This window comes from Geotrypetes seraphini, chromosome 2 (assembly GCF_902459505.1).
Source record: "Geotrypetes seraphini chromosome 2, aGeoSer1.1, whole genome shotgun sequence".
Taxonomy (NCBI): Eukaryota; Metazoa; Chordata; class Amphibia; order Gymnophiona; family Dermophiidae; genus Geotrypetes; species Geotrypetes seraphini.
This window is the reverse complement of record NC_047085.1, coordinates 489,672,381-489,680,819: the sequence shown is the minus strand read 5'-3', so window position 1 is coordinate 489,680,819 and position 8,439 is coordinate 489,672,381. Positions and strand designations below refer to the sequence as shown.

At 47.3% G+C, this 8,439-nt stretch overlaps 1 non-coding gene across 1 annotated transcript; it reads left to right on the top strand.

Moving 5' to 3' along the window:
* Positions 1–769: 769 nt before the first annotated feature.
* Positions 770–925, top strand: LOC117356161. Its single transcript, XR_004538591.1, has one exon.
* The last annotated feature ends 7,514 nt before the right edge of the window (positions 926–8,439 follow it).

Here is an 8,439-nt window from a genome sequence, read left to right as displayed (position 1 = left end):
GTAACATTATGCAACTGCAGCTCAAGGAGATGGATCCCAGATACACACGTAGGCAGTCAGGCATATGATGCAGAGTAAACCGCTCCTGTATCGTTTTGTTTCTATTTATTAATATAAAAGGGAATGGAAGAAAAAGGTAAAACAGACCTGGGCCTTATAAAAAGGGTTCTGCATTGGTGGGCAGGGAAATTATAAAGTTTAGTGCAGAGCTACTCAGTTCAGGTCCACAGGCAGGATATCCACAATGAATATGCGTATGCGAGATTTACATGCATTGCCTCGCTCATTCTTTTTTTTTTTTTTTTTTAATGGATATCCTGAAAACCTTGCCTGCCTGTGCACCTTGAGGACTGGAGCTGAGTAGCCCTGATCTATTGTAGAGGTCATATCTCATGATTGTAGCAATTTTCCAGGTCAGATGCGTCAAGACCTGGAAAACTGCTACAATCATGATGCTGGCCAGCCACTGAAGCCTAAGAGAGTAGTCATATCTCATATTTGACATTAGCACAGGTTATGATTAGATAATACATTTAATTCATAATCGCCAAAAGAAAATGATTTGGTTTTCTTTTCAAGATGCCAGTGATGCACCTTATGGCTATGGGCATATCAAGGTGACTTCTTTGATTTACTACTAAACTTTGCCTGACTTGTGTGTGTTGGGGGGGGTGTTTGTTTCTTGTTTGTTTTTTTGAAATGTAGATCTGCCTTAGGTTTCGTTGTGGGTTTTCCAATGCAGGGAGGTATTAGGGTGGTCGGTGGTCTTATGGTTGTGGTAATGGCTCCTGTGTGGCAGTACCTGGCAGCTCAGCCTTGACCTAGATTAATCTGTGGGCTTATTCCTATGGGGAAGGCCCTTGCAGTAGCAGGTGTGAGCATTCAAGCAGTAGTTTGATGATCATGTATGATACTGCACACAACCTTTTTGGCTTTATGAAGATTAGGCTCAGGCCTTTTTTTCAGTGGCGCAAAGCAAGTTATATTCAAGCATGATAGGTTTTCCCCTGTTCCTGAAGGGCTTACTGTGTTTTCTGTATGACACAATAGAGGGTTAAGTAACTTCAGAAGAAAAAACGATCTCCAGATATGTGCAAAAAATACCAAACGGAGACCAATGTGCAAACAGCACACTGCAATAAACAAATTTATAAAACAATTCTTTATTCAAACAAACGGCATTCAGGTCTTGATGTGGAATAGCCTGCATCAGGAGTCCCAATATTATTTGAAGCAACTCACAGGATAGCTAGTAGTTCTTTTTCCAAAGGAGCTAAGACAGAATCGGTCACATGTGGAAAAAAAAGACCAAACAAGGTGAGCAAGGCTGATGCCAATTGTGGGTAGCATGGAGTCAGTCTTACCTCGGGCAATGGGGGGGATTGAGTGACTTATGCAGGGTCACAAGGAGTAATAGGGGTTTGAACCCACAACATCAGGGGGCTGAGACTATGGCTTTAACCACTGCACCACACTCTCACGGGACAGCTCCTTGGCCCCAAGACTGCGTTAGTACTTACTGCCACTTAGTAAAAGAACCCCATAGTGACATCTAATTTAATCTAATCTTTGGTTTATATACTGGGTCATCTCCCGGTCATCTCTCGGTTCACATATAATTAAGACTAGAGTACATAACAGAAAACATAGGAGAAGGAAGAACTAATTAAAAACTAAAGTATATAAGAAAAATAACTATAATATCATTTCGTTGAGGCTGTAGTTAAACCATTTTTGAAGACTTTTTTTTGATAGGCTTAAGTAGATGGCATTGCAGTAATCTAGTTTGAAGAGGATGATGGATTGGACAAGGACGGCAAAATGTTGTTGGCGGAAGTAGGATCTTACTTTTCTCAGCATGTGGAGGCTGAAAAAGCATGATTTTGCCAAGGAGTTGAGGTGATCATTGAGGGAGAGAGAAGAATCGATAATGATGCCAAGGACCTTGCATGAGAATTCAAGCTGCAGTGCATCGCCTGAGGGTAACATAGAAACATAGAAATAGATGGCAGATAAGGGCCACGGCCCATCTAGTCTGCCCACCCTAATGACCCTCCCCTACCTTTGCCCTGTGAATAGATCCCATGTGTTGATCCCATTTGACCTTAAAATCAGGCACGCTGCTGGCCTCAATCACCTGCAGTGGAAGACTATTCCAGCAATCAACCACCCTTTCAGTGAAAAAGAATTTCCTGGTGTCACCTCATAGTTTCCCGCCCCTGATTTTCCACGGATACCCTCTTGTTGCCGTGGGACCCTTGAAAAAAGATATCTTCCTCCGCCTCGATGCGGCCCGTGAGATACTTGAACGTCTCGATCATGTCCCCTCTCTCTCTGCGCTCCTTGAGCGATTATAGCTGTAATTTGTCTAGCCGTTCTTCGTACGGGAGATCCTTGAGTCCCGAGACCATCCGGGTGGCCATTCTCTGAACCGACTCCAGTCTCAGCACATCCTTGCGATAATGCGGCCTCCAAAATTGCACACAGTATTCCAGGTGGGGCCTTACCATGGATCTATACAATGGCATAATGACTTCCGGCTGATGGCTGACGAAACCTCTGCGTATGCAACCTATGATTTGTCTTACCTTGGATGAAGCTTGCTCCACTTGATTGGCAGCCTTCATGTCCTCACTAACGATCACCCCTAAGTCTCGTTATCCCAGGACAAGCAGGCAGCATATTCTTGACTGATGGGTGACGGCACCGACGGAGCCCCGGTACGGACAATTTTAGAGTGATTGCACTCTAAGAACTTTAGAAAGTTCTAGCTAGGCCGCACCGCGCGTGCGCGAGTGCCTTCCCGTCCGACAGAGGCGCGCGGTCCCCAGTTTTCTTAATTCCGCGGAGCTAAGAAGACGCGTGTTTCCAACGGCTGTTGGAAGTTTTTTTCTATTTCACTTGCCTTCCCGCTCGCGCGTATTTTTTTCTTCATATTTTATTTCTTCTTTCTTATTTACCTTTTGTGTAAAAAAAAAAAAAAATCTTTTTATTTTTCATTTTTTTTTTGTCGAATCTGACCCGGCGGGGCCTGTTGGCACCATCGAAGCCTCGGGCTTCGATTTTGCTACAGCAGTATTTCCCTTCATGCCCCCGTCACCGGGTTTCAAAAAGTGTCAGCGGTGTGCACGTCCTATCTCCCTCTCCGACCCACACAAGTGGTGCCTCCAGTGTCTGGGTCCGGACCATAGGGCTGAAACCTGCACCCGCTGTAGTTCTTTACAAAAAAGAACTTTAAAAAATCGACAAATTCAGCAGCGGATCCTTTTCGGTACCGCTATGGAAGTTGCACCGGTATCGACTTCGACGACTTCCTCCAAATCGACTCCGACTACCTCGGCACCGCCAGATCCATCGTCGGTGTCGACTCCTGTAGGTAAGCCGGCTAAGAAGCCTTCCCCTACTGTTCTAGGCCCGCCAGTCGAGCATGCAGTGAGCCAAGTCCTGCAGACTGAGCGCCGGCCCCGTAAACGCTCCGCTCCCATTGAAGTCTCTGCCTCGTCATCGGCATCGACTTCTCCCGAGCGTCGAGCGGCACCGAAGGTACCGAGCAAGAAAAAACCGGTACCGGTGCCATCGGGACCAACGTTGGATGAGCGCATTGCCTCTATCCTCCAGGTCCAGCTTAAGCAGCAACTCCAACAGTTGCTCCCGGCTCTATTGTCTCCGAACCTTCCAGTGTCGGTACCGACTGAGCCGTCGGTGCCGTCTGTCGAACAGCCTCTTTTATTGTCATCGACTGTTTCGGCACCGCAAAAATCTTTGTCCATGCCTGTTCTGTCAGTAGAACCAACACGGCGTGCTACTCCTGCGGTGTCGGAGCCGGTACTGTTCTCTGAACCTCGTACCGTTCTACATTCTCCAGGTACCGTATCCACTCGGTCTGGTAAATCGGTACGCAAGACTAAACATACTGAAACATCGACTCCACTTTCCCAGGGCCATTTACAATCGGTACGGGACCCTGACTTGTGGGACGATTCAGATGATCCCCTCGGTACCGAGGAGGATTACACATCTGATGAGGAGGAACCATCGGTGCAGGATACTACTGCTAAGCCAGAGCACTACTCCTTCACTAAATTTTTAAAGGAGATGTCAGACACTCTGTCTATTCCTTTAGAGTCTGACTCTAAAAAATCCAAGGCATTTTTGGATGCCTTGGATTTTGACCAACCTCCTAAAGAGTTTTTAAAGTTACCCCTCCATGACATCTTGAGGGAAACTTTTTATAAAAATCTTGAAACTCCTTTGACAATCCCAGGAGCCCCAAGAAAATTGGAATCTCTGTATAAAGTGATTCCAATACCTGGATTTGACAAACACCAACTTCCCCATGAATCTCTGTTGGTAGAGTCAACCCTAAAGAAATCTGCAGGAGCCAGTATGTATGCCTCTGTCCCTCCTGGCAGGGAAGGAAAGGCCATGGACAAATTTGGAAAGCGTCTTTACCAAAATGCCATGCTGGCCAACCGCTCAGGTAATTACGCATTCCACTTTTCATTTTACCTGAAGCATCTCGTTCAACAGGTAACCTCTTTTCAAAAGTATATTCCGGACCGTAAACTTCCTGCTTTTCAGCAATGTACCTCTAGTCTTTTGCAACTCAGGAAGTTTATGGTCCGTTCTATTTATGATACTTTTGAACTGACGTCTCGTGCTACTGCTATCTCTGTAGCAATGAGAAGATTAGCATGGCTGCGGGCCTCAGAACTGGACGTAAACCATCAGGACCGGCTTGCCAATGCGCCTTGCCTAGGGGATGAGCTGTTTGGGGAGTCCATGGATACCACCACACAAAAGCTCTCCGCCCATGAAACTAGGTGGGACACCTTGTTGAAAAACAAGAAGAAACCTCCTCCTCCTCGTCCATTCAGGCAACAATCTTCATATCAAAGGAGGTTTTCTGCTCGACCGGCTCAGCCTCATCCTCCTCAACCTCGCAGACAGCGTCAGCAGCAGCAACAGGCTCGTCAACAACAGCAGCCCACTGTCAAACCGGCTACTCAACCTAAGTCGACGCAGCCCTTTTGACTCCTTTCTCCAGGACATTGCCAGTCTTCCTCCCTCATGTCCTCTACCTCAGCCCATAGGAGGTCGACTAAAAATTTTTCTATCTCGCTGGGAAGCAATCACCTCCGACCAGTGGGTACTTGCTATCATCGCCCACGGCTACTCCCTAAATTTTCAGACTCCTCCACCTGTAAGTCTGCCAAAAGAGTCTGCTTCCAACAAGGCTCAGTCCCTCCTCCTCGCTCAGGAGGTTCAATCCCTCCTTCTTCTCAATGCCATCGAACCAGTTCCTCTGGACCAGCAAGGCCTGGGATTTTATTCCCGGTACTTTCTTGTACCCAAAAAGACCGGAGATCTCAGACCAATATTAGATCTCAGGGATCTCAACAAATGTCTGGTCAAGGAGAAGTTCAAGATGTTATCTCTTGCCACCCTATACCCTCTTCTTTCTCAGGAAGACTGGCTATGTTCCCTCGATCTCAAGGAGGCGTATACTCACATTCCAATTCATCTGATGTCCAGACAATATCTTCGCTTTCTTGTCAATCAACATCATTACCAATACAAGGTGCTACCCTTCGGCCTAGCCTCCTCGCCCAGGGTATTCACCAAATGTCTGATTGTGGTCGCAGCTTATCTCCGCTCCCACAACTTTCAAGTCTTCCCTTACCTGGACGACTGGCTCATCAAGGCTCCTTCTCCTCAGTCCGTTCACAAAGCCACCGATCAGACCATTTACTTCCTTCGACTGTTGGGGTTCGAAATCAATCTACCCAAGTCGCACCTCATTCCATCTCAGCGACTTCAATTCATTGGAGCCATTCTGGATACTGTTCAGATGAGGGCTTTTCTTCCTCCAAACCGCCTTCACACCATCCTTCATCTCTGTCAGCAGGTGTTCCAGCAACCTTCCATCTCTGCGAATCACATGATGGTGCTCTTGGGACACATGGCCTCCACAGTACATGTCACTCCCTTCGCACGTCTCCACCTGCGTACTCCTCAATGGACCCTAGCGACTCAGTGGTCACAAGCGACGGATCCTTGTTCACGACACATATCTGTGACCTCGTCTCTTCGACAGTCGCTTCTTTGGTGGTTGAAATCATCAAATCTATCCAGAGGTCTACTGTTCCATTTACCTCCTCATCAACTGGTCATCACCACGGATTCCTCCCCCTATGCATGGGGAGCTCACTTGAACGAGTTCCAAACTCAGGGATTTTGGACCACCCAGGAAAAGAAACACCACATCAATTTCCTGGAACTCAGAGCGATGTTTTACGCCCTCAAAGCTTTCCAACATCTCCTTTTTCCTCAAGTTCTTCTCATTTGCACAGACAACCAAGTTGCAATGTACTACATCAACAAACAGGGAGGGACAGGATCCCGTCCCTTATGTCAGGAAGCTCAAAGGATTTGGACCTGGGCGACTGCTCGTCACCTATTCCTGAAGGCAGTCTACATCCAGGGGGAACAGAATTGCTTAGCAGACAATCTCAGCAGAATCCTTCAACCTCACGAATGGACTCTCGATCCCTCGACTCTCCAGTTCATTTTCTCTCAATGGGGCACTCCTCAAGTGGATCTTTTTGCAGCTCCCCACAACCATCAACTGCCCCTGTTTTGCTCCAGACTTTACTCTCCTCACCGTCTGGAACCCGATGCATTTCTCCTAGATTGGACCAATCTCTTCCTTTATGCCACAGGTGTTGAAGTCGGTCCTCGAGGGCCGGAATCCAGTCGGGTTTTCAGGATTTCCCCAATGAATATGCATTGAAAGCAGTGCATGCAAATAGATCTCATGCAGATTCATTGGGGAAATCCTGAAAACCCGACTGGATTCCGGCCCTCGAGGAGGGACTTTGACACCCCTGCTTTATGCATTCCCTCCTCTTCCGCTCATGCTGCGCACCTTATTCAAGCTCAAGAGGGAACAAGCCACCATGATTCTCATCGCTCCACGGTGGCCCAGACAGCATTGGTTTTCCCTTCTACTTCAACTCAGTTCCAGGGAACCCATACCTCTTCCTCTGTTTCCTTCACTGCTTACACAGCATCAGCAAACACTGCTTCATCCCAACTTACAGTCTCTGCACCTGACAGCTTGGTATCTCTCGGGCTGACTCCAGCTCATGCTCTCCTTTCTCAGCCTGTCCGTTCTATTATTGATGCCTCCAGGAAACCGTCTACTCTTCAATGTTACCAACAAAAGTGGTCTCGGTTTTCTTCCTGGTGCCTGTTACATCACCATAATCCCATATCTACAGCAGTGGGACTGGTGTTGGACTATTTATTGTCCTTATCTGACTCTGGTCTTAAATCCTCTTCGATAAGGGTCCACCTTAGTGCCATTGCAGCTTTTCATGAGCCGATTCATGGAAAACCCCTCTCAGCTCATCCCTTAGTTTCAAGGTTCATGAAGGGCCTTTTCAATGTGAAACCACCTCTTAAAGCCCCTCCTGTTCTATGGGATCTGAATGTGGTTCTTTCTGCGTTGATGAAGCTTCCTTTCGAGCCGTTGGCCTCAACGCATTTTAAATTTCTAACTTGGAAAGTGGTCTTTTTAATAGCTCTCACTTCTGCCAGGAGGGTCAGTGAGCTCCATGCACTGGTGGCGGATCCACCTTTCACTGTTTTTCACCATGATAAGGTCGTCCTCCGCACACATCCCAAGTTCCTTCCTAAGGTTGTGTCTGAATTTCATCTTAACCAATCCATCGTTCTACCTGTTTTTTTCCCAAAGCCTCATTCTCATCCAGGTGAACAGGCTTTGCATACCTTGGATTGTAAACGTGCTCTGGCTTACTATCTTGATCGCACCAAACCTCACAGATCATCTCCTCAACTGTTTTTGTCATTTGATCCTAACAAGTTGGGTCATCCTGTATCTAAACGCACTCTGTCCAATTGGCTTGCTGCTTGCGTTTCTTTTTGTTATGCTCAGTCCGGTCTGACACTGGAAGGTTTTGTCACGGGCCACAAAATTAGAGCTATGGCAGCGTCTGTAGCTTTCCTCCGTTCCACTCCTATTGAGGAAATCTGCAAGGCTGCTACTTGGTCCTCAGTTCATACTTTTACATCTCATTATTGTCTGGATGCATTCTCCAGACGGGATGGACACTTCGGCCAATCTGTTTTACAAAATTTATTTTCATAATGGCCAACCTTCCCTCCATCCCTCTTTTTTGTTAGCTTGGAGGTCACCCATCAGTCAAGAATATGCTGCCTGCTTGTCCTGGGATAAAGCACAGTTACTTACCGTAACAGGTGTTATCCAGGGACAGCAGGCAGATATTCTTGCGTCCCTCCCTCCTCCCCGGGTTGGCTTCTTAGCTGGCTTATCCTAACTGGGGACCGCGCGCCTCTGTCGGGCGGGAAGGCACTCGCGCACGCGCGGTGCGGCCTAGCTAGAACTTTCTAAAG